At 36.3% G+C, this 27,685-nt stretch overlaps 1 long non-coding RNA gene across 1 annotated transcript; it reads right to left on the reverse strand.

Moving 5' to 3' along the window:
- Nucleotides 1-10,617: 10,617 nt before the first annotated feature.
- LOC148873918 (uncharacterized) lies at nucleotides 10,618-12,182 on the reverse strand. The gene is made up of 2 exons (XR_016105389.1): nucleotides 11,816-12,182; nucleotides 10,618-11,119 (listed from the first exon to the last, which is right to left on the reverse strand). It is a non-coding gene; the product is annotated as an uncharacterized LOC148873918 (long non-coding RNA).
- Nucleotides 12,183-27,685: the final 15,503 nt, after the last annotated feature.

The following is a 27,685-nucleotide window of genomic DNA, read 5'->3' on the forward strand; positions in this document are numbered from 1 at the left end:
ATATATATATATATATATATATATATATATATATGCGAAAATGAGAGGTTTCACCATTTTCTCTGGGTAATATCTGAAAATAAGTAAAATAATATAGCTTGAAATTGTGGGACAAAGTTTGAAAATCTGATCCAGATAAAATCTGTCTTAGTTTTTCTTCTGTTTATGGTTGACATCTTGGTCCATAAAATAGAAACCTAGTCAAATTATTTTTTTGTAATGTGGGTCGGAAAATTGGTCCAAACTGTGTCAAAAAGGCCCTTCATGCTGTCATTAGGATGAAAATCTGGACCTTGAATCCAAGTAGGCTAATTAGACATTTATGGTGTTTTTAGGGTTGATGAACTTATGGTGTTTTAATTTAATTTCCTGTTAAATCAAGCCAAATGAGACTAGCTACAGAAGATTATGTGCTTAAGGCATGGAGCTCTTAGGAGTTTTAACCTATAAATTCATGGATAGCTGGCTCCCTGGAACCTTGCTGTGTCTCTAGCAAGAAGCAAAAGCAGCTGAGTTCATGATCTAGCTTTTAACATTGACCCATTAACTTAGAAATGTTGAAATGGCTAAAAAAGTGAGTCTATGCAGCGTTTATCAGTAAAATCAAGTTCATGGAAACTTTCATTTCTGCATTTGTGACGTGCTTTCACTTTCTAGTCCAAGGCCAGTAGGCAGTCAATTCAAGGAAAATATCATCTTGAGTTAATGGGTTTCCCTCAGCTTCAAGAAAAACAGAAAACAAAGAAAAATCTTGTAGCAATTACAGACATTTATGATTTATCTATATATTTATAATCTTTGAACATTGTTCTTTTTGTTCTTGGTCAAGTTGGTATTGGTGATTGGTGAGGATTTGTTAGATTGTTGCATTCCGACAACTTGACATATCTTTATCAATACAATTGGTTAGGGATAGAGTACTAAGAGGTGGTAGAACAGTCCAGTCAATTCGTAAGTAGTAAAGACTTGGAGAACTTTGAAAAGCCTGTTCTTCTTCACATTGTTTGGTCTATGGTGTGGTGGAGAGGGTAGGGAGAGGGAGTTTACTCTCCCAATGAATTGAGTCTAAGTAACTCACCTAGGCTATGTGTTTGGTTCGAGGGAAAAGGTAAGAAAAGGAAGGAAACCTATACAAGATTTATTAAGGTTTCCCGGCCATCTTTCCCTTCCTTTCCCTACTTTTTTCTTCAAACCAAACACAACCTTAAGGAGAGGGTATGGTTCGCTCCAACATTGATGTGGAATCGATTCCCACAACCGATTTGGGGAAAAGGGGAGGGAGATATTAGTGGTGCGTGCTACCATATACCAAAAACAAAAGAGGGGAAAGATTCGCATTAAACTTCACAATAAATTTCATGTTGAAAATTGCCACAGAAGTAATGGTAAAACTATCATCCTCACTACAGTGGTGGTTGTTTTAGCCTTAGACCATTATATATGTTGTCAATTTATTTCTGAGAAATTTTCTGGCACCAAACTGGGTTTTTCAGGAAGGCACTTAGGGTTATAAATCTTGCACAATCAGGCTGTAAATGTTGCACCCCATTATCAGTGTACAGTTGGGCTGTAAATCTAGCTATACAATGAGTTCATCATTTAAGTCTCAGTCTCAGTGCAACATTTACAGCTTGCTTACAGTGTGTTTATGTTTTTGGGTAAATATTTCTATACCCTAGAACTTGCATTTATGTTAACACTTATCATAGTTAATAAGTTCCTATCAGATCAAATATTTATTTTTGGTAGTAAGAGAAAATAGATGTAACTGTTATATGTACAGCAAATGGAATGATGTGTTCACAATCAAATAATTGAGAGCTGGGGCTACTTTGTCGAGGTCTGTAGTGTGTTAGATTCCAGGATTTATTAGTCCTTCAAGCGGTATTTGATTTCGCCTACAAAGGACAGAAAACAAAGTTGTGGGCCTTGTGGGCCTGTAGGAGAGGCATACATAAATATAACTGCAATTTTACTTCTAAATATTTCCGTGTATTTTAAGGTAATGCAATCCAAGCATTAACTGTAAGGCACCACAAAAGGTCATTTCAAAAACAAACAATTTTCCAAACAAACCCATAAAGGCCACATCAAATGGATCGAACCCATCAAACCAATCATATCGGTTTATGATTCTATGTAAATGACTCCTTTTTATAAATTGTATAATTCATAATATGTAAATGACTCTTTTTTATAACTTTTGTTTCATAGAGAGTATATATGATAGTTTTGGTTAAAAATACCTATTTTACCAACATATAAATAGTTTAATTTTGTACCATCATTTTTATTATGGTTATATTCAAGATTCAATTATCGATACGTATCGATACGTATCGGCCGACACATGTCGTTCCGAAATTCCTCCAATGCATTTTATTATAGTTAAAAACGTATCGGCCAATACATATGGGTGGGTATAGGCGGATTGGCCGAGAGAAATTACCGTGGTTCTGTGATCAGTTTGGCTCCATAATAATCCAGCCAGTCCATTGTCATGCACTTACATTCCTCATTGCTCATGGGTTATTCTGTAGCTGCCACATGACAAGATCTACTTAATTCTTCACCAGTACCATGTGTACTAAGCTCAGTTAGAATTATTAGCCTGACTTCCAATTAAACTCCCAACAAGATTTGAATCAATACTCCTCCCAGTAATTCAAACCTTCGAGCAGAGAATGTACCTTTTTTTGTGAGATTGTCTGCCTCTCAGCCATAACCATGCGATATCGTTTCATTGGGTTAAGTGGCCTTATTCAACAGTTTGGCCGCATTATGCAAATAAGTGTGAATGTAAATATGTAGAGTGTAAATTTGTTCATATAAATTGTAAAGTTGGATTAGTTTACATTAATAAATTTATCTTCTAACAAAACAGATTTTTAGTTGTAATGGATACAAATACAAATTCCAATAAAACATATATGCCTTTTCTTATCAAAAGCCCACTTAAATGCAAATTTACCCTGAATTAGGATTTACACTCTTTGCATCATTTTCAAACACAGCCTTAATATCTTTATTATAAATACATTATACCCTCTGGAGTGAATAACTTTACTGAACAGTTCTAAAGAAGGATTTGGATCAGTCATTAAATTTCTCAACCAATTCCCACAATTAAATGGTTTAAGCAATACGGCTATACTTGTTTTTCATCTGCTTCCATATTGCAATACTTTGAGAATTGTTATTAAGGCTCAGTTTGGAAGGAGTAAATATACAAATATGTAATGTGCAAAACCTTATATTTTGTACTATTTTGTATGTATTTAAACTGTATATATTTGTATTTATACTCCTTCCAAACTGAGCTTAATGAGTTTATAAATGTCCATGCACAGAGAGATCAGTCAGATATTTTGTTTTTTTCCTTTCAAGCTCCTTGTAGCTTGCATTTGCAAACCATTCTACATTCCCCTGCAACTCTCTTGCCCCAAGTCTGCCCTCTGGTCATCCTATGGTACTTTACCAAATTGATCTTTGTAGAAATTGTTAAAAAGTGCAATTCATTGGGTTGGATTAAACCAATATCTGGTCCATTAATATAAGATAAGAATATAAATATCAATGGACCGGATTTAGGTTGAAACCAATCCAAATTAAAGCGAATTTGAACAGATTGGATGGTTCAAACATTAAATTAGACCGATCCAAAATGGTCCAAAACATATATTAGATTGGATTGGACCTGGTCCATTTGTAATGGATTCAGGATCGGATTGGACCAAATCCAGTCCAATTGACACCCCTATGTTTCATGCTTCTGCAAGAGAACTCCTCGTTGTCACTGATCACACAAACAAGTGAGATTTTCACTACCATTTTGCAGTCCATTCTTTGTAATTTTCAACCTAGCTTCATTCATTCTATCCATTTTATAATACCATTTGCCTCATTCATCTTCCTTATTTTGACTGCTCCATATGGGAAATATAGGTATGTTTCACTACTCTTTTTCATTTTTTCCTATTCCATTCATTTCATCCTTATGATTTTCCTTCCCATTGTTTATCCATTTTTCAAATTTTTGGAGCCCTAAAAGATATCTGCCCCTTTGGAATGAGTGCATCCTCTCTCCCCATTTTTTTCATTGTTATTTATTCTAGCCAAAATATTATGTATAAATGTGCATTGCCATTGTTCCCACTAATAATTTTTATATGTGACTAAAATAGTATAGCCATGCTCCTATGTTTGAACATGTATATTGCCATTGTTCCCATTGTTATCTTGCTATTGGATCTCCATCATCCCACTGTTACTTCACATGTTCTAGATCTTAGGGCTCTAGATCTTTAGATGATTTTAAGTGGAATATAATTGCAAGCCAATAACAAAAAGTTATTGGTGGGAACCTAAGTGTGCAAATATGGTTAAAGTTAAACATCAATTTGCTAAATCAATCTACCAAGTAATAAGGAAGATCCATAACGTGTTACAAATATTGCCCATTTGTTTTGGTCTCCACTCCCCAAGTGGTTAGATAATCCTTGAATTTTGAGACTTGAACTAGATGGTTTCTTCCATTTAGGCGTTGGTGTACATGAGGAGGGGCATGTTATATTCATCTCATTAGTGTCAGTCATGGAGTTGATGTTAAAGAAACCTCTTGTCTTTTAGTAATTTTAGTTTGATTCATCAGTCAAAGGAAGAAAAGTTACACTTTCAGTTGACCTGCAACTGCACGCCTAGAAGAAGTGCAATGAATCTCTCTTGTTTGTACATCTTTAGTTTATTGATGATATTGTTGTTGGTTTTAAAATTTTATTTTGTTGATAAACTATATGACAATTGACTATCTCTATTCCTGCTGTTAATATTCCATAAAAAATGACACACATATGACACCATGTGTAAGAGTTGTCCCATTCTGTAAGAGTCTCCAATATTTCTGATGTCGGAGCTTCAGAGGATTCACGGGAATGGTGACCGACAAAGGAGTGGGAGTGAGGGGGTGAGAGCCGATGGGGCTTTGGCTTCTATTTCGAACCGGATGTTGGAGGGCTCATGAGAATGGTGACCGATAGAGAGAGAATGAGAGAGATCATGAAGAGAGAGGAGGTGAGGTCTCACGGGAATGCGATTACAGAGGACAAGGCAGTTGGAATGAAGAATAAGATGCAAGGCAGAGCAAGAAGGAGATTTACATTCTGTTTTGTTTTTTCTACGCTCACCATTAACGACAACCAAAAATACCTAGAAACCCATAAATCAATCCAACCCTCTCTCTTTGCTCTTTTGTGTTTTAGGTTGGCACAGAAGATCTTCTATGTCGATTGGTTCCTGTTTCCCACACCCAAACCCACTCTTCCCAAATCCCTTAAGGTCCTGGTTGTTCCTCCCCTTATTCCGCAACTCATTCAAAGCATCATCTTTCGCAGCCAACTTATAGGCATACCTAGATCATGACCGAACACGAACCGAAGGGAGTGAGGGCACAAAGCAATCCCAGGTTTCATCCTGGGATGATAATGATGAATCCTACCTGGTCGCATTTTGGTTCGGGTTCGTTGTTGCAACAGCCATCAGGGGTGTTTCAATTGATTTCCGTCACGGGTGGTTTGCCTTCGAGCCTAGATGGCGATTGTAGAAGATAACCAAAATGTTGACGGAAGCAAAATGAACTCCCATATGCGAGCCACTTTATCTGGTAAAGAAATCTCTAATGGTGGTTTAGTTCGATCGAACAACAAAGCTTGCAAGAACAGGAGGGATCTCAATCAGTTTCAGATCGTCTTCTCTAATGGTAGTTGCGACTGGGGATTATATCCAAGAGATTGATAAAAGGGGAAGTGGTTTCGGTGTAAACTTCGCCTGAACTCAGAGGGAAACTTCAATAACTTGCTGCAATCGGCTCCGTTGTTTGTTCTCAACGCCAGTAAGGATTCTTGACGCACAACTCTTCTTGATGGTGGAGGATATCGATGTTGGTTCCTCCTGTCGTTTCTTCCTGCCGTTTCCAGAAGCAAGTTTTCTGAGTCCACCATGACTCTTCTCTTCTCCCTTGGACTAAGTTTTGAGGTGGTTTAATTGGGGTTCTTGTTTCTCCAGTAACTGACTTTCTATGACAAGAAGAGAAAGAGGGAGTTACCCATTCCACATACAAAGAGAGGGAGAGAAAGAAAGGAGGTGAGAGAGTGAGAGGATTCAAAGCTCTTCATCCCCTTCATCTTCGATGGATCGACCGATTGATTTGTCAGTTGGTCGGTAGATAAGAAAGATCTTTTTAGTTCCTTGATTATTGTAATTACTTAACAGAAGGGTAGAAAGGACATTTCAACAAAATCATTGCGATTTAACACGGTTTTAACCATTGTCAGTAGTAAGGGTAGTTTAGGACAATACATAAACAGTGAGGAGATAGTTAACAATAATGATTAGGGTAGTTTAGGACAATACAAGTTATCTTGATCTCTTGGATTAAAAAGGGCTCTTTTTTGAAAGGGATTTTTGGTAAATCCTTTGTTGAAAGGATGATAGTTAACAATAATGATTAGGGTGGGTGTGCCTTACAACAATTCATTGCTAAGAAGTTACTTGTATCAGGATTTAGGAGACATAAATGCATCTTCTATTAACCATCATTTTATATATTACCCTCATCATACATGGTCCAAATCCCTAGTGACATTAGCAAACCAAGACAAAATACACACACCTTCTAACATAGATAGAGTTGTTTTTCAAAGATGTTGACCCTTTACTATATGAAATTGTCATAAAGTTTAGACTTAATGGACCCTATGACTACATAAATCCTTACTCTCCTTGTACAAAGGATTCCAACCACAAGAACATTACTTAGAACAATTTACAAATGAAACAAAAATCAATGAAAACAATCATCCAATCTATGGAAGAAGGGACAATGGGAATGTTTTCCAAGTTGAGATACATTCTATAATATTATATATTCATCATATAAAAAGAGTGTGACTAATGAGAATTATTTTCATTAATGATAGAAATTGGATGAAAATTAGGATAAAAAATAAAGAATATTAATGTCTAACACATGACCCCACTAACCATGTCAAATGGTTCAATGATTTAATTAGTTAGGTAATAGGCAAGTGGTTTGATATGGATGCAAATAGATTTGATCGGAGTTGAATCAATGTATATTTGAATTCGATTTGATCCGAAGATATGATCGGATCTCATAAATATTGATTCAAATTTGAATCTGATCAATATGTTGGATATCCAAATCTGATACGACCCGACTTAATTTAAAAAAAAAATAACAAAATTATTAAAAGGAAAAGAAAATATAATAGTTGAATAAAAAAACAAAAAATATAAGTACTTTTTTAACTATTTTGATCATATAAAAAGTTTACAAAAATACAATATAAATAACATATATATTATACATAAATGATATATATATATATATAATATAATTGATTTGACCATAATATTAAAAACCAATATTCAAACAATATATTGGAATTGCATTTTCTCTTGGTAAATAAGTAATTTTTATTATCTCATAAATTAAATATTTAAAAATAAAAATATAGAATTTTTTATAAATTTTAAAGAAAATTTTGAACATTATTCTTCATATTAAACATAAATATGTTCGAAAAATAAGAATTATTGTTAGTAAAGATAGAAATGGCTAAAATACAATGAAAATTTTGAATTAATATCTTAATCATAGTCCATTTTCTTGGTTAAATAGGTTAATGACTTAACCAGTAAGGTCATTTGGTTGCTGACTATTATCATAATCATCGTTTGATATTACCACGTGCAACGCACATATACTTTTATTAGTTGTTAGTTGTATCCATTAATCTGTATATGTATATGTATATAGTAAAATAGTTTAGGGCCCAAAATTGATCCAACAAAGGGGCTATTATTGAAATCTGGGTCCTTTGTCACAACAACTTATAATGGGAAAACCAATAAATCTTTTTAAATTCAATTCCTTACCAAATGCAACTGGATCAAATGTATGAGCTTTTTAAACTATGCAAATCAATATAATATTTATTATAAAGGTCTATTAAGCAAATTTATATCTAATACAATAAACATATAAAAGCTTAAAACATTATTCATTTTTATAGCTGGGGCAATAATGCTATCGAATAACTGGCCTACCACATTACATATGTTGATGTGAACCAAGGTTTATGATATGAAGAATTTTCAGTTTGTAAGAAAAAAAAATTGTTGCATTTGAAAATGGTTCGCTTGTGTAAGTTGAAATATGGGCATAACATCTACTATAGCAAGGTATTGGGCTTTAAAACCGACCCGATGACCGAATCGGTCAGGGGTCTGGTTACTGGGTCAAATGGTCCGGTTGTTCGACTTACGGTCTAGTCGCTCAAATTGAATGCTCGGCAAGTTCTAACAAGAAAATAAAAAAAAATCAAAAAAATAAAAAACGGTTAATCATCCGGTTCAGTAATTCGCTGACCAAAATCAATAGTTTTGTGAGAAAATCTTGTTTTGGGGAAAATAGAACCAGTTAGGTGACTGATTCCCAGTTTTTCCAGTCCAGTCCAATTTTGAAAACCATAATTAGATTTGTGGATGATACTACATATAAAATATTTATTGTCTTTCTTGTTGGGTAAACTAGTTCATGATGATACTACATATAGATTTGTGGATGATACTACACTTAACATCTCAGTCCATAATGACCAAACACTGTCCAACAAGAGAGGACATCTCCCTCGGCTGCAAGGTACAGTGTCACACTCTTTTCTCGGATGGATCCCGGGAATTAAAACCTTTTGCGAATCTTTTCATAAAACATAATATATATATATATATATATATATATATTCATATAAATATATTTTGCAAAACAAATCTCAAACACGGATAAAATCAACTATTAGCAGTTTTGGTTTCCATCAGAAAGAGCGCAGTCCCCGATCATTCACTTTGTCCGACAAAGGGGCTGATCCTGTCACTATGATCACCCACTCGAGTGAATTCTCACTGACTGGCATATCAAAGACAGCCCAATCCAACACCCGGTGTAATACCATAATCGAGTTTAAGGGTTAAGTGTAACTTTCCAGTTTTGCCCACCAGTCTCCAAGGTCCAGGGCATAACTGGAAAATGGTCTGGATTCAGTGTTTCAAGTAAACACACACTACATGTGCTTCAGGTTTCACCTTGGCAATTGAGACAAGCTACCTCAACCGACTTGGCAACACATTAGTGTCAGTCTTGGTAGGATAAACCTCCCTAGGTCTATCCAACGACTAAAAACATTGTAAACTAACATGAGTCTCATAAGCATCCAGTTTAAGGGTAATTACACAGAAACATACTAGATATAACATGAATCAATTATGTACTTTGATTCATTTACAATAAATGTCTAATGTACATTAATCTGATTGATAAGTTTAACATTTTATACTTATATACATTTATTATACATATAAGTTAAAATAATTAGGCTTTTTAAAACTTTTTTAATCTTTCTTCCTGTCTAAATAAAAGCTTAGAATTTTTTAACTTTTGTATATAACATGACTTTTGTGCGAAAGGAAAAGTTTTGATTGGAGTTCTGTTGACAATAAATACTAGGAGGTAAGGATGGTTACAGTGCAAGGTTTAATGGCTAGTCACCAAATATGCACAAGCTTATATTATCAGTTTCTTCTAAGAAATTATGTCTGATTTTTTTAGGAAATCTTTAAATTATATGTTGCATTCTTGAAATATGAGCTTCTAGGGAACCTTCTAAGGAATGGCTTATGAACTGCCTTTTGCTTACTATTTTTTATTTTTAAGGGCAAATATTTTAAAGTACCCCTATGGTTTAGGAAATTGACTAACTCTACCCTTACTATTTACATATTCTCCTAAAGTACCCTAAGTTTTTGACAATTGTCTAAAATCTCCCTTACCGTTAACTTTATGTCACACTCTGTAACACGTGACATCACGTGATTGATATATTTTCCAAACATTCTTAAAATACCCTTTCTGATAAATTGTCTAAATCCACTCCATCTCCATTTTTGTCTCCGTCTCCATTTACTTCACTGACATCATTCCAATCACACACACCCCATAGTACAAAACTTGCTAAAATACAAACGATAAAATCATCTTAGATTCTTCTTTTCTTAAGAGAGAAGACAAACAAAAACAAAGTAGGAATCCCAAAAATAAATTGCATGAACCCACCATGCTTGACCTTTGGAGCTTGAGTTTTCCATATCAGCAGCCATGTTCTTTAGAAAGGAAGAGGGAAAAAATGCAAGCTTTCTAAAAGTTTTCTTTAGAATTAGAAGACTAAACTAAGATAGATACCATTTTACACTCCGTAAAATTACTAAAAAGAGGGAAAATCTTTAAAGTAGTTAACCCTAAAAGAGAGTATGGTAGAGGTTTTAGATAGAAGCCCAAACCCCTCTTGACCAAGGAGATGACTCACTCAAACAATCTAACCAACAATAGATGAAAAAGATGTAGAAGGGAAAATTGAAGTAGTAATCCTTGTGATTTAAAACAAAGATACTGGTCCAGTAAAGCAAGTAGAAATCGGCTTAGTTTAATCTTCTTTTGCGTTTGAGCAAGGAAGGAAGAAGAAGAACAAAGATTACACACAAGAATGTGAAATCGTTGAACATGTTTCTTGATAAGAATGGTGTGGTATGCATCTCCCATTTTAGGTTGGCCTTGTTAGCTATACACAAGATTATCCATATGAGTTGTAATTGGATAATGATTATCTTAGTAATGAGATAATCAATGAGATAATCATTATCCCTCATTGAACCTCATAATTATCTCATTATCTCTTGTAAACTCCATCATTATCTCTTCTAATCATCGTGTATATATACACCAAATGAATACAATCATATCATTAGTTTTTGATGCCCAAATCATCCTAGTTCTATCTTGGTATTAGAGCTGAAAGCCCCATGGCCTCATCCTCTTCTTCAACCCAAACCTTCTCCCTCTCACCAGCTATTTCTCCCTTCAGAAATCTATCCAACCTCATTTCGATAAAGTTCAATAAACACAACTTTCTGTTGTGGAAAGCTCAATACGAGCCATTGCTCAATGGCTTTGGATTGATGGGATATCTCGATGGCTCCAATAGATGTCCTGAATGCACAATCACCATAGAAAAAGATGGCGTAAGGACTTCAGCCAAAATTTCAGATTATGTTCAGTGGCAAACTCAAGATAAGTTGCTACTGAGCTGATTACTAGCAACTCTATCTGAGAGTGCTCTTGCTCAAGTAGTTAGGCCTGTAAACGGATCGAATTTGAATCGAATCAAGTTAGATTCGAATTCGAAAATGATTATGAACACTAATATTCAAATTCGAATGGATATCAAATCTTTGAGTTCGAATTCAATTTCGATTATCAAATTGAATATTCGATTCGATTTGAATTCGACTGATTGGCTTTTCGAATATGAATTCGAATCTGATTCGATTCGAATCCGATTAAAAAAGATATCAAATAGACATTGTATACATTTTGAAGTGTGGTTTAAAGCAAGCACCATGACATTCCATCTTCATTGTTATAGAGTTTCTAGTTTAAGAGGAATCTCATGGAATGTCGTGATATTTAGCATGACAGCATCACCTAGATTTTGCTCTTAAAAAAGTTTTTTTATTAGAAATAATGATCAAGAAAGAGTTTATTAAAATTGAAAAGTAATAGTACTAGAAGCATCCTTCAAGAAATAAAATTCACCTCATGAAACAAATACGTAGGAAGAAATTATGACACTGGAAAACAAAATGCAAGTTGAGAAGCAAATTTAAGGAGAAACATCTTCCTCACCTTCAACTTTTGTCCTCAAATTCTCCTCTTCACTGTCTCTCCGATTCCTCTCTTCTGAAAATATGTCTATCAAAGCCTCTTGTTCCTTGTTCATCTCCTCAATCCTTTGCTCTCCCTCATTAAGCTGGGCCTAGAAAACAAGAAACATGCAAGAATGAACTGGTTCTATCAGTTGCACAGCAAAAGGAGAGCCATAATCATCTCAATTTGTGCATATTCCTGTAGCATTATATCAAAGTTTAACAGGCACAGGAGAAGCCTCGGTAATGCTGGCCCACACATAAACAAAGAAAATGGTTAGTGATGGCATGGTCAAATGAGCCAGAACCAAACAAGAAACTAGCATGCACAAAGAAAAGACTACAAGATTATGGTCCTCTTAATGAGACCAAGATATAGAAAAACCAAGACATGTCTGAATCAGAAAACTAACAACTTTAAATTTAGTGTCTAGGAGAATTGGTCAAATTAATTGGACAAAAAAAGTCATTGAGGACAATATGTCCAGCTATTATGGGAGTATTTTCGAAGATGAACTTTTATGGGTTTTTTTTTTTTTCAAAAAGGTCAAATCAGCAAAAAAACATAAATGCATTCTTGGACATATATTTTTCTTAAAAAGGTCAAAATATTTTCAAATTGATTAGGGTACAAAACTCTCTGTTTTTTAAACCAAAAGATGCTTTTAAAAATAAAACCATTTTCACTTTATAAGCCTAATATGGGTTACTATTTGGTACATACACCCAAATTCTACTAAACACTCTCTTACAAATGTCAGTTTTAAGGCTTACATTAATTATACCAACTCATATTTAAATGGATTTGGGACCAAAGCATGAATAATTATGAAAAATAAAAAGAACACTAAGCTATTATTCATTTGATTATAATCTCTTACCGACTATGGTATGTTTTATGGAACATAACATCAAACCACCAAAGGAAAACATGTTTTTGAAACCAGAAATTCAAAACCATGTTTTTGGCTTTAGTTTTGGATAAACAAGAAATACACTACACAAGCAAGAGTTTGTTTTCTCACACCAGATGGGAACTTGGAACAACCATCATCCCAAGCCATGTCCAATATTATATATAGTAAATTGGAATACAAGACCAACCCAATTTGTACAATTGGTTGAAGTGGGGAAGGAGAAGAAATGCTTACTTGATCTTCTAGTGATTTACATCTATCTCTTTCAAACTGTAAAGCAACCTCCACTTTCCTTAATCTTAAAAATAAAACAACTAAAATGTAAGGATAAGATTTTAACAACAAGCACTACAAATTTTAATGCAGAAATGGGGGGCACCTATCAGACATATAATCCTCTTTGCTCAGTTGATTTAGACCATCTTCGCTATAACTGTTATGGGCAGTTGGGCACACCTATCAGTTGTCTGCCTGTAAAACCATTTATTAGCACTTCTTTGGATGGGTGTATTGTGTGCACATTTAGGGTGTTGGAGGAGATGCTTACTTTTGAATTTGTAACAGATGAGAAGAAACAAAATAAAATTACTACAAATGAGAAGCAATAAATATTCACAATATCATTTAGAAATTAGGACAAAAAAATTGCAACATAACCAATATCTACATGAATAAACCAATTCCTAAATCTGTAATCTATTCTAAAACACTGTAAGAATTCAAAAATCTATAATCTATTCTATCTCATCACAATAGGAAAATGAATAAACAAATTCCTAAATTTGTAATCTATTCTATCTCATTTAATCTAAAAATTCTATATCATAACCAAAAACCAAAAAACTAGTAAATCATTATCTAAGATTCTAAATCACTATTAGAAATTTGTGATATGAAAGTTTTAGCATAGGAAAGGAGCTGAAAAATCTAAATCATTATCTCATTAGAAAAAGAACTAAAAAATCTGAAAATTTTAGCATAGGAACCATTCTCCAATACTATAATCAAATTACCTTGGGAAAAGAGGTAGGGGACGGTGGCAGGCGTGGTTTCCCAGTGGCAGTCGTGGGTTGTAGCACAAGGTGATGCTGGCGATTCACACCGAGACTGAGAAAAGAAGATGATGGGTTCCCAATGCCAATCATCGGTTGTAGGGTGATGACTGAGAAAAGAAGATGATGATTCACTGTCTCACTGTCACCGAGATTGAGAAAAGAAGGTGAATAGTGATGGGTTCCCGACGGCGATTCACTGTCTCACTATCACTGAGACAGAGACTGAGAAAAGAGAGATAAAGATGACGAGATGAGTGATGACGACGATGAAGGGCGATGACCGGTGATGGACCGACGGTGGTTGCTTGGGCGGTGTTCGACAATGGTGAAGGGAGTGACAGAGGTTGGAGGGTTAGTGTTTTACACTTTTAGGGTTTTGAGAAGACGAGAGACTTTCTTAGGTTCAGGTTCGTTCGAATGAAAGAGTTTGATGAGATTTTCAAACTCATTATTCATTATTTTTTTAATCTTTATATTATATAATATATTAATATATATAAAAATACAATCTTTATATTATATATATATATATATATATATATATAATCAGTTCGAATATTTATCGAATCAGATCAATGCATTGCCGAATTCGATCCGATAATTTAATCAGTAAAAAAATGATATTCGAATTTGACCAAATATCCAATTCAAACTATTCGAATTCAATTCAATTATGCCGAATCTCAGTTTCGAATTTGGATTTTTGAATACCATTAAAGGCCTACAAGTAGTAGGTTGCAGATCTTGTCATGAAGCCTAGAGTAGTATCCACCGCATTTATGCTTCTACCTCAAGGGCTCACATCATGCAATTAAAAAATGATTTGCATCATATACAGAAGGGGTCAAAGTCAATGTCAAAATACCTACAGAAAATCAAAGTGCTCACAAATTCTCTTTCTACTATTGGACGGACACTATCCATTGATGATATCATTTTATACACTACCGGAGGACCGGGACCTCACTTACGACTCCCTGGTAACAGCCATCACTACTCGTGCTGATCCCATCTCCCTTGAAGAACTCCATGGTTTGCTCCTTCAACACGAGCAACGATTAGAACAACACTACACTTCATCAGAATTCAACCTGGTTGCTAATGTTTCCACGCATCACCCCTCCAAAAAACCTTCTTATAATAACAATTCTCCAAACAAGGGACGTGGTGGTGCTCTATCCCAAGGAGGTTGAAGTGGCGGTCGTGGTCATGGTAACCATCCCTCTTCTCAGTCACAACCTAAGATCACTTGTCAGGTCTGTGGTCACTTGGGCCATTATGCTCTCTCATGCTATCACTGATTTAATCTTACTTATCAAACTTCTAATTCTCTACCACAATCCAAAGCTTTGATTGCATCAAATACACAAGATTCTTCTAACACTGGCTGGTACCCCAACACTGGAGCCACAAACCATCTGACATCAAACCTCAACAATCTTTCTCTTCATTTTGAATATCAAGGCAATGATAAGATCGTAGTAGGGGACGGTACAAGTTTGCATATACAATATATTGGAAGTTCACTGTTACATTCCAATTCTCATACTTTCAAATTGAATCGACTCTTACATGTGCTTGAGATTAAACATAATTTACTCTCTGTTAAGCAATTTTGTGAAGACAATGATGTCACATTTGAATTTGATGCTTCTAGTTTTACTGTGAAGGACAAACAGCTAGGGACACCTCTTCTCATCGGACCAATTAAAGATGGTTGGCATCAGAGGATAGGACATCCACAAGTCCATTTGGTGCATGATATACTTCAATGTCATTAGCTTCCTATCACTACCAAACCCACATTTAGTTTTTGTTCTTCTTGTTCTAAAGGAAAACATTATCGTCTTCCTTATGTTCCTTCTACTAGTGTCATTTTTGAACCACTTCAGTTAATTTATTTAGATTTGTGGGGCCATGCCCCTATTGCTTCTACTAATGGTCACCATTATTAAATTTCATTCGTAGATGCATATAGTAGATATACATGGATATACCCCTTATACCTGAAATCTGAGGTACTCCATACCTTCATTTTATTTTGCACAATGGTTGAAAAACAGTTCGACAGACCCATTAAAATGCTTCAATCCGATGAAGGGGGTGAATTTCTTAAATTCAAATCCTACCTCAAAGCTTTAGGTATCATCCAACGATTCAGTTGCTCTCACTCTCATGCCCAAAATGGTGTCGTGGAATGAAAACATCGGCACATTATTGACACCAAGCTAACCCTTCTTGCTCAAGCAAACCTACCTCATTCTTTTTGGTTGGAAGCCTTTACCACCATCGTCTTCTTGATCAATTGACTCCCATCATGGAATGCTGGCCATGCGTCCCCACTTGAGCTCTTATTTGGTAAGTCCCTAGATTACTGTTTACTGAGAATTTTTGGTTGACTACTATCCACCTCTTAGGCCTTACAACAGAGAGAAATTCAATTTTCTATTAGAATTGTGTAGCTTTATTGGCTATACAGATGATCATAAGGGCTACCATTGTCTCCATGTTCTGACTGGCCGCATTTACACTTCTAGAGATGTGCTATTTCATGAAAATTCATTCTCCTATGCAAGATTTGCATCCTCCCCAAAGGCGGAACAGCGACCATCCCCATCATTACTGAGCCCTCCTCTGGTAGTCCGTCATGCCTCGGCACCTCACCATGACGGCAATGATGTTACTAACAACCACTCCACTAATCTGTCTTCCTTGGTTTCTCCTTCATCTGGTGTGGAATCGCCATCTCCATCTCATACAGAATCTGGTTTTCCTTCTACTCCATCATATGCAACTCATGAGGTTACTGTAACATTTTCTCAACCGCCTCTTCATTATGAGTCCATTGCCACATCATTCCATGCCATGCAAACCAGATCTGAATCTGGTATTTATCACCCAAATCCAAAATATGCTATGTTTTCTCATACGATGGACGATGATGAACCTACATCATATACACAAGCAGCAAGAGATCCTCGATGGCGTGAAGCTATGAATGCTGAATTTGATGCTCTTCTACAAAATAATACCTGGTCTTTGGTTCCTATTCCATCTAACAAACAAGCTATTGGCTGCCAATGGATTTACAAGATCAAACGCAGGTCTAATGGGTCTATTGAAAGCTTCAAGGCACGCCTCGTTGCTAAAGGCTATCAACAACAGGAAGGCATTGATTTTGAAGACACCTTTAGTCCAATTGTTAAACCAACCATTGTGCGCTTAATCCTTGCCATGACTATCTCTTTCTCTTGGACCACTTGTCAATTGGATGTAAGTAACACTTTCCTCCATGGTTTCCTTGACGAAGAAGTCTACATGGTCCAACCGTCGGGTTTTGCTCATCCTTCATATCCAAATCATATTTGTAAGCTCCATCGCTCTCTCTATGGCCTCCGCCAATCTCTAAGAGCCTGGTTTGCATTGTGAGATTCTCTTCTTGCTCAGGGATTCACAAAATCGAAGGTTGATGCTTCGCTCTTCATTTATCACACATCATCAGATATCACTCTCATTCTGGTGTATGTGGATGACATCATCATTACTGGCTCCAATGCTTCAATGATCCAGTCCATTATTGGTCGCCTCTCCAATGAATTTTCTTTATGTGATCTCGGCCCACTTCACTTCTTTCTTGGCATTCAATGTACATAGACATCTACTGATCTTCATCTTTTTCAATCTCAATATGCTTATGAGATTCTCAAGCGCACAAAGATGACTGAAGCCAAGCGATGTTCCACACCGATGGCCACCAATACCAAGCTTGTTGCAGATCCTTCCTCACCCTTTGAAGATCCCTCTCTGTTTCGTAGCACTGTAGGTGCTCTTTAATATCTTACAATGACATGACTTGATCTAGCCTACTCCATGAACAAAGTATCATAGGTTATGTCTCAACCATCTGTATCTCATTGGGTCGCTGTTAAGTGCATCATGCGCTACTTCAAACACACCCTTCATTTGGGTCTCACTATTACCAAGAATTCATCATTTCAATTACATGGTTTTAGTGACTCCGACTGGGCTGGTTGCCTTGACGACCAGTGCTCCCATGGTGGGTACTGCATCTACTATGGACCTAACTTGGTGTCTTGGGCATCCAAGAAGTAGCCAACAGTTTCCCTCTCTAGTATAGAGGCAAAATACCGCTCTCTTTCTCATCTTGCTGTGGAACTAACTTGGCTTCAGATGTTACTTCAAGAGTTGGACATGCCTCCCTCCTCTCCTCCCATCCTGTGGTGTGACAATATCGGGGCTACATACCTTGCCTCTAACCCTGTTCACCATGCTCGCAGCGAACACATTGCCTTAGATTATCATTTTGTATGAGACAAGGTCCAACAAAAGCAACTTCAAGTGTATTTTTTGTTTACTGTCGATTAGACAACAAATATTTTCACCAAACCTCTTCACATTACTCGGTTCAGTTCTGTGACAAGCTCACTATAGCTCCCCCAGTTTCGTTTGAGGGGGGTGTTAGTTGTACACGAGATTATCCATCTGAGTTGTAATTGTAATGAGATAATCATTATCCCTCACTGAACCTAATCATTATCTCATTATCTCTTGTAACCCCCATCGTTATCTCTTGTAATCATCGTGTATATATACACCAAATAAATACAATCAGATCATTAGTTTTTAATCCCCAAATCATCCTAGTTCTATCTAGCCCTACTTTTGAGCCTAGTTCATGCCAAACCAAGAAGCTGCCACAGAAGGCAAATGCCTATAGCCTAGGGTTTCTACTGCTAAAGGTGTTGACAAGGAGGTTGTCATTGCAGTATCATGCCTTAAGTCTGCAAGGCGAACAAGGTGTTGATCTTTCCTAGTCGATAAGGTCAGTGGTGAGGGAGGAGTGGACGACGAAAGTATTCAACCTAGAGCTACTGAGGTACAAGAACATAGAAGAGGAGATGGTGGTGATGCTAAATATGGGGTTGGCTTGCTGATGGAGCAAAGCAGAGAAGAGGTCTACAATGTCAGAGGTGGCGAAGATGATTGAGGAGATATGGGTGGAGCAATCCCCACTAGGTGAGGACTTGGATGAATCATGCAATGCTAATTTCCGGTTGGTGCAGTGCTGAACCCCTCTCTCTCTCTCTCTCTTTGGATGTTAAACGCTAATTTCTTCTTTGTTTCTTATTCTAGTCTTCTGGAAGTCAAAAGCTTAGACCAAATGAGCTGGAAGTGAGGTTCTATGTATATTGGTACCATTGAGAGACAACATTGCTCCATTTTGACAAGACCCTAGGTGGAAAGCTCGAAGACAGATAATCTCCTTTGAGACCAAAGCCTGCTCCAAAATCCATGCTTTCTTATAGAGATGGAGTATGAAATAAGAGACAGAGTGGACTTAGAAGTTGATCTTCCTGAAATTTTTTCATCAATTGGGTTTTATTTTGAAAATTTGATGAATAGTGGAGGGCAAATTTGACAATCATTTTTTCATTAGTGCTTAATGACGATATCAATTGTCAGAAAACTTGGGGGGTACTTCAAGACAATATGTAAACAACAAGGGTAGAATTAGTCAATTTCCTAAACCATAAGGGTACTTTAAGGTTGAGTCTCTCCATTTTGCAGACCATTTTTGATATCCTCTTCTCCAATGAAAACTAGGAGTCGAGGAATAAAAAACACCCAAGGCTGAGAAGGCAGAGAAGGGAGTCAAGGGACTTGTTAAATGTTATGCCCAAGGACTTGAACAAGTTGTTAACATTCACAGCACTCAAAATAACCCAATACCAACAACTATCCAGCAACACAAAATGCAAAAATCAGAAGTTTAAATAAAGGAAAGTATGAATAATAAACAATCACAAGGAGAAACAAAAGAGTTATGTGGTTCACCCAATGAGGACTACATCCACGGGCAAAGCCAGTAAGCCATTGATTCACTATCAATATAAAAAGGAGTACAAGAGATTGTATACATCACCTCTTTACTACTGTTGTGAAATAACCCACATATATATACAAACCCATTTTGCACCTTAAATAAAGAGTATCCTCACCTCCACAATGTCACCACAAACCTGGAAGGCCATTATGAAGAAAGCCAAAAATAGTAGAATACACAGACAGAACCACCACACCCAAGTGTATATTGCAAGCGCAAAGAACTTTTTTGTTGTTCCTTCTTTTCTGCTACTCTCTCTCTCTCTCTCTCTCTCTCTCCAAAGCAAAAAAAGAAACCCCACTCTGGCTTTAATAAAGGAACATGCATCTCTCCTTTCGAGACTTGCTTTCCATTCCCCAAGTCTATAACCAGAAATCTCTGGGACTCGACTCGATGTGTCTTGTCCAAGTAAGGGTAGTGTCTCCTGCAATTTAACCTGTGATTCATGGTCCTTATTATCTCTTTTCTTTTTCATTTCACGAGCGAAAATTGCACTCCCTTCTCTACGTACATGGATGGTCTTGGGTTACTGATTCACTCACGCACAGACCATTTTTTGTTGTGTCTGTTGCTCCTACATCAAGAGACATTGTGCCCTTTCATCTTTGGCGCATTGTTTACATCATCTCAAAGAAGATCATGATCACTGCATGTCGTCGGGGTCGATATATATCACTAGAAAACCATATCTTACATGAAGAAGCAAGATGAGTTCAGTTCTCTTCTCCGTGAATTTAGCCTTTCTGGTTTCTTGTTCTAGATAAATGGATTGGACAGTACCGGGGTCTATACCACCCAGGATATGGTTTAGTGCATTTCTGCAAATCTATGGATATGGAGAGGAGAGTGTACCGTACTTGCTGGGCGTATCTGGTTGGGTTTGGTGGGGAAGGTAAGGCCTGTCTGGAGTTCTGCTGCCAAAGGAAGAAGCTTCATATTGTGCTGTAGGAAACCAATGGGAGCGAGGGTGGCTCTGAGTTGAATGATCAGTTGTTAGTTACTGGAGATCAATATGATGTTATTTAGGTGTAAATCGGGCCGTGCTGCTCGCGGTCTGGCATGAATTTGGACCGGTCCAGCATGGCACGACACGATACCCCATGGGCCGTGCCACGCCTGGCATGATGGTCTGTTCTGTGCTTGGCCTAGGGTTTTAGGTCCACGGGCCGGCACGACACAGCATGACCGAGTGCGCCGTGCTGCCCGTGGCACGACACCGCCCATATATACTATAGTAATATATAGTATATAATATATTAATAAAATAAATAAGTTTTTTAATTTTATTACATTATTTAATTATTGTATATATAAATAATTATATACATAAAATTCATATAAAATTAAAATTTTAAGTTTTTTGTCAATTTTTTTTTAAATAAATTGCTTTGGCCGATACACGGCCCGACCTGACTCAAGACTTAGCTCATAGACCAACCTGGCCCATGGCACAATACGGTATGGCACGGGCCTACACAGACTTGGGCCTAGGCCGTGGGCCGTGCCAGGCCGACTTCCAAAATTTTCACCGAAGAGAGCGGCACGGCCCACTTTACACCTCTAATGTTAGTGCTAGAGGGGAAGAAATCAGTCAAATCACTGAGGACCGAGACATTTCCAGTTGGTTGTTGGTGCGTGAGCTGCAACAATGAAGACGACATTAATGAAAACACTTTCAAATAGCATTTGAGTTGTGTTTGCCCATATCTAGAAGAAATTGTAGAAGCTGCTACACTAGAAGTTCTGTTTGGATCGAGCCCAAGTGGGTTAAGCCTTCCCCCAGCCCCAGACGGATTAAAACAGCAAAAAACAATTCACATTGGAGAACATCAGAACACCCCATAATAACTAGTGTTACAATTTACAAAATTAAGGTGAACATTTATTTTTCTTGGGATTTCAAGAAATGAACTCATTGCTAAATTTTACTCAAGTACGTGTTGGCCATCTAAGAACTGAAAATCATGGTGAAAAGAAAGGAATTTTATCTACCATCAGAGATAATATTAAGTAATTAAATGTTATGAGATATCCATTTTGTGTCTAATTATATGGGGAATTCATGTTATCCAATGTGTGTGGCTTGTGTCAACGTCTTGTGATCAATAGATCCAAAATCATTTTGTGATTGGTACTACTTTTAACCGGGAGCAAAGCTGTCTGGACTCATCATTATTATATGACAAATACAAACATACGGGATCCAAAGTGATCAATTTTTTTTGAAAAGCAAGTAATTATTTATGCATAAAATTAGCCTACCAATATCTGCATGTAAAGGGCCAGCTTACCTTTTCCTTCAATTTATATATTAAATCAAAGAAGGTCATTAACCAATGTTGGTTCCAACTGTCTATGGCTTAGTCGTTTAGGGAGGGATGAATGAAACACAGACACGATTCTTCGAGGCTGCTCAATGATCCCCTAGAGATGTCTCTCCCTAGTCGAAGATTGCAAGCATTTAGTTCAAAGATCTAGCATGAATCATCTGCATTGACACCCACACAGAAGGAAATTCCGTATTGAGGAGTTGACCAATCTTAGTCGATTTCCCCTCTTACAAAAGAGAACTCTAGAACTTTTACCAAAGAGAGCCCTAGATCTCCTACCAAAGAAGGTTTTAGTCTTCCTTCCAAAGAAGAACCAGCTACTATACAAAGGACTCTTACCAAAGAGAGATCAATCAATGCAAAAATGAAACTCTCATCTTAGCAAGTTTCCTACTGAAGCTCATTTTCTTATTCTCTTTGTTTCTATTCTTGTAATTGTTTCTAATTTTTTCTTTTATTATTTTGTATATATATTCAGTTATGTACAGTTATTCAATATAGTGAAATTCGACCCATTCTTTGAATACCATTCTTCTCTTAACTTTAACTCTCCGCAATAGTGGCTAGCAAACCAAGGATTATATTGGACCGTGAAGAGCTTATTCTCGGATTTTAATTATTTTAGTTTTTCTCGATGCAGCCGGCAGGGCTCAACATAAGAAATATCCTAAGGGATGTTTATATTAAAGAGTTCAAATCAGCCTCCCACAACGTCCCACAGCAGATCCCTATTGTATATTGGGAACATCTCCCGATGGTAACATCATCATTTCTAGTATTATTATCGGGAGATGTTCCCAATACACAACGGGGATGCACTGTGAAACATTGTGGGGGCTGATTTGATCTCTATATTAATTAAATGCCAAAGCATCCAAAGTAGTTGATTGAGCTTTATGTGTGCCAAGCAATCCATCGCCTGATTTGCCTCGCAATAGACATAATGATAAAGATAGGTTCAAGAAAGATAAGATATACCTTTCTCAAACCTATCCTTCAGCTCCAAGAAGTTTGCGATGATGCTCTTCAATCTCCAAGAGGGATCAAGCTTTTAAAGAAGACATGAATTGAAATGACTAATTTGGAGCCACCTTTGATGATGATTTGGCAAGGTTCAAAATATCGATACGCCCGATACTCCGATAGGGGCGTATCGAGCGAATCAATACACATTTTGGTTGTTTTTTTTTTATTTTTTTTTTGCAACCGGTCTAGGTCTCCTCTACCCCTTGAACCAGTTAGACCTCCAATACACCCACTGTAGGGGCGTATCGGAGGAGTCCCAGAACGATACGTATCGGTTGATACGGGTAGATACGTGTCGATACTTTGAACCTTGTGATTTGGTAATCCTTGAAATTCAGTGCTAGATTATGAGTTTCCAATGCAACCCAAGCTCTAAAAAATAGAGCTTGGGTTGCATTGGAGGATATTCATATGGCCCCTCGTAAGGCTCCAAGGCCAGATGGTTATCCACATCTTCTTTTTCAAAAATATTGGGACCTAGTTAAGGAGGATGTCCAAAAGGAAGTGGATTATTTTTTTTAGAGGGCATTTTAAACATAGAGATTAATTCTACTTACATAGCTTTCATCCCAAAAGTGATACATCCAGGGTCAGCTTCTCAATTCAGACATATAAGTTTTGATAACACATAGTTTGCAAGATAATAGAAAAGATTTTGACAAACAGACTCAAACCAATTTTAGACAGAATAATCACCCCCAATCAAAGTGCCTTCATTCCTAGCAGCATTATATCTGATAATATTTTAATAGGTCATGAAGTTCTGCATTTCATTAATCATACAAATTAAAAGCTTCAAAAGGCTTGATAGCTATTAAATTAGACATGAATAAGGCCTATGATAGGTTGTAGTGGTTTTTTTTTTTTTTCAAAAAAAAAAAGAAGAAAATGGGTTTGGGGGAAAAGTGGATTAAGTGGGTGATGAGTTATGTTTCCTCTATTTCATATCAGATTCTAATTAATGGCATTCATTCTCCCCTTACTTATTTTTTATTTGCTTTGATATCTTGTTGAGAATTTTGGCAATGAATGAAGGTTGAGAATAAAGGTTTGTCATGGATTAAAATTTGTAGACAAGCTCCAATAATATTGCATTTATTTTTTGCAAATGACAGTTACATCTTCACAAAGGCTGATTTCCGAGAAGCAAGCTCTTTGCCGGAAGCCCTCTCAATTTATGATTTAGCTTTGGTTCAACAAGTGAACTATAACAAATCTAAAGTTTTCTTCAATAACAATATAAACTCAAGATTATAAAAACTTGTAGCCAATTCCCTGCACATAAAGAAAGTAGAAAATCCTTCTATGTATTTGGGTACTTACACTTGCATAGGTAGGAAGAAAACTCAAATTTTTGAGTATTTAACTGAGAGAGTGATGAATAAAACAAAAGGGTGGAGAGGATCTCTACTATACCAAGAGGGAAAAAAAGTCCTTATAAAGTCAGTAATCACGGCCATTCCTATCTACTTCATGTCATTCTTCCTAATCCCAAAAAACAATTGTGATTCCATGTCTAAATGTCAAAAATCCTTTTGGTGGGGGGCAAGGAAAGTGCTAGAGGTATTAGGTGGATTGCTTGGGATCAAATATGTAAGAGCAAATCAAATGGGAGGTTGGGCTTCAGGGACTTTCGCTTCTTTAATTTAGCTTTGTTGGCTAAACTAGCTTGGAGGTTGTGCCTAGATGAAACTAGTCTTTAGGCAAAGCTAGTCAAAGCAAAATACTTTCCTAACACTCATTTCTGAAAGCTAAGTTAAATACTTGGGGATGGAGGAGTGTGATGGAAGGTAGAAGAGTTCTCAGTAATTGAATCATATGGAAAGTGAATAAGGGGACTGAAATAAGTGTGTGGAATGATCCATGGATTCCTGAAGTGGAAGGCTACAAGCCTCATGGTCTGTGTCCTGTATCTACAGTAAATCTTAAAGTGGTTGATCTGCATGGGTTAGTCTAGAAGATGCTGGCAAGTGGGAAAGATAAATGACTTGTTTACAAATTTCACTGCTAAAAAAATCCTCAAAATAGACATGTCTTCAAACCCTTTGGAGGATAAAATTATTTGGGCTTGAAAAGAAAGTGGAAATTTCTCAATCAAGTCAACTTATTCTATTACTCAGAAACTTATAAGAAAACACGAGAATGTTTCTGCTACCCTTCCTCTCCAAACTAAGGCTTGGAAGCTTCTTTGGAAAATCCCAATAGAGCCAAAAGTCAAGCAGCTTATGTGGAGGTGTTGCCTGAATGGAATTATAGTAATGAAAAACCTTTTTATAAGGCATGTTGCCCTCAGCTCTATGTGGTAGGTGTGGAAAAGAGGAGGAAACCAAAACCATTATTCATGCTTAGTTGCTCTACGACAATATTAGATGCATTTGGCTAGGATCAAGGGTGGGAATTAATCCAGATCATAGTTGTGGTTTTAACTCTTTTTGAAGCTGGTTTAATAGTTTGTTGCTATCTCTAGGCAAATCTCATATTGAGATTTTGGCAAAAGTGGTTTTGTCTTTATGATTTATTTAGAAATACAGAAATGGTTTGCTTTTTGAGAACTATGATTCTTCTCCTTTTGCTATAATTGGATCTATTCACAAGTCATTTGAGGGGAAATATCACTCCTTGTAGAGGAAATCAATAACCTATTCAAAGGGCACTGAAGTGGGATAGATCCCTACTAGGTGGAAGTCCCCATCAGTTAGTTTTTTGAAATGTAATGTTGATGGCAGTTTTTTGAATTCAAAAAAGGCGGCTTTTGGTTTTGTTGTTAGAGATTTTGAAGGTTTTTGTTGGGGAGTTTGGGTGTAGTCTTTCTTGTGCTTCCTCTCCTCTAGTGGCTGAAGCAAAAGCCTTGTTTGAGGTTGTTTCTTTTGCTATGAACTCAAATTTGGATAATATTTTGTTTGAATCTGACAATTCTCAATTGATCTCTTTTATCACTGGTAAAGAAAGCTCTTGGCATCAAGATATCTTTTTTGTTTGCAAAGATATTAAGCTCTTGTGTGCAATAAAGAATGTTAAATTCTAGTGGATTCTTAAGAATATAACTGGGTTGCCCACGCAGCTACAAAATTTGGTTTGAAGATTCAACTTTGGTTGTCTGATGCTGCTTCTCTCTGTCTCTCTATTGATATTAGAGAAGATATTATTGCTGTTGTTAGTCCAAGTTAATGTGTTTTCCTTTTTTTTGAGTTTCTTTAGGTTTTGTTCCTTTTGTTTCTTGTTTCTTAGTTTTTATTCTATTGCGTTTCTTTCTTTGATGGAAAGTTTCCTTACAAAAAAAAAAAAAAAAAACACCGAGTAGGGCACATTTCACAAGTGATCTCTAGAAATGCTAACAACTGAGCAATTCCCTATATTATTACATGAAGCATTAAAGTTTAGTTTAATGATCCTCATTTTGGGACTTCTCCACAAGATAGTCTTTCACACCTTTACATCAAGGTCATGGTAAGTGTTTTTTGTACATTCTAGGTTCTCCCACACTTCCTTTACCACCATTAATCCTTGACAGTTTGGTCATCCTCAAAAGGACCTTCAATAATTGGGTTAACAATTATCCAAATTTGTTTTGCAATCTCACAACTTTTGATAATATGATCTGTATCCTCCTCAGTCCCACAAAAACAACGCAAGACATCGATGTTAGTTCCTCTTTTCCTAATATTACTCGTTGAAAGAAGTCTATTATTAAGAAAAAGGACAATGAACACTTTAATTTTTTGGGACAATTTAAATTCTAGACATTATACAACCAATTTGTTGAAGAAACTACAACTCGCATAATGGGTACTTCAACATATATGTCGTCTTGATAGAGAACTTTCCTTTAGTATTAGGACCCCAAACCATCTTGTCTTCCTTTGAGTTTGAGTGGACAAATATCAATTTTTCCTAAACCAGATTTGATTATGGACCAATTTGCAAGTTTTGTTCTCATCCCAACAAGTTGTATCATGGTCAATCACATCCGAGACAAGAAGATTGTTATTCTCTATCTCCTCTTGATTTGTAATTTCTGCTATTGTCTTATTACCTACCTATTGATCATTCCAAAAGTTAACAGTTCTATCATTGCCTACTGCCCATCGAAATCCTTTCTTGATAATGTCCCTAGACATGAGAATCCCTCTCCAAACCCAAGAAATTCCCTTTTTTGCTTTAACGTTCTAGAAATTTCATTTTTCAAGTACTTATTTTTCATGATTTTCACATAAATATTCTCTTCATCATTTAACATTTTCCTTCCCAGCTTTACCAAATTTGCCTCATTTACCAATAAAGCATTCTCAACCCAAACCACCCCATCTTTCAATTGCATTAGTCCACAAAAAATTTCTTTGGATTTTATCAATCTCATTAATAAAATTACTAGGGATCTTCAAGGATCTCATGATGAATTGGGGAATCATGTTAATTGTAGAGTTGAGAAAAATCAAACTTTCAGCTAAAGAAAGAGAATTCTTCTTCCATCAAGCCATTTTTAGAGTTACTTTTTCGTTAATATTTTTGAATGTGTTCTTGGGGACTCTGCCATTAATTAGAGGGGACCCCAAATACAATTCTGGATTTGTTTCCATGGGGATTCTAAGAATTTTTGCTAGGATTTTTTGAAGTCTA

Source organism: Nelumbo lutea, chromosome 1 (genome assembly GCF_056320005.1).
Source record: "Nelumbo lutea isolate HS-2025 chromosome 1, American lotus-T2T, whole genome shotgun sequence".
Taxonomy (NCBI): domain Eukaryota; kingdom Viridiplantae; phylum Streptophyta; class Magnoliopsida; order Proteales; family Nelumbonaceae; genus Nelumbo; species Nelumbo lutea.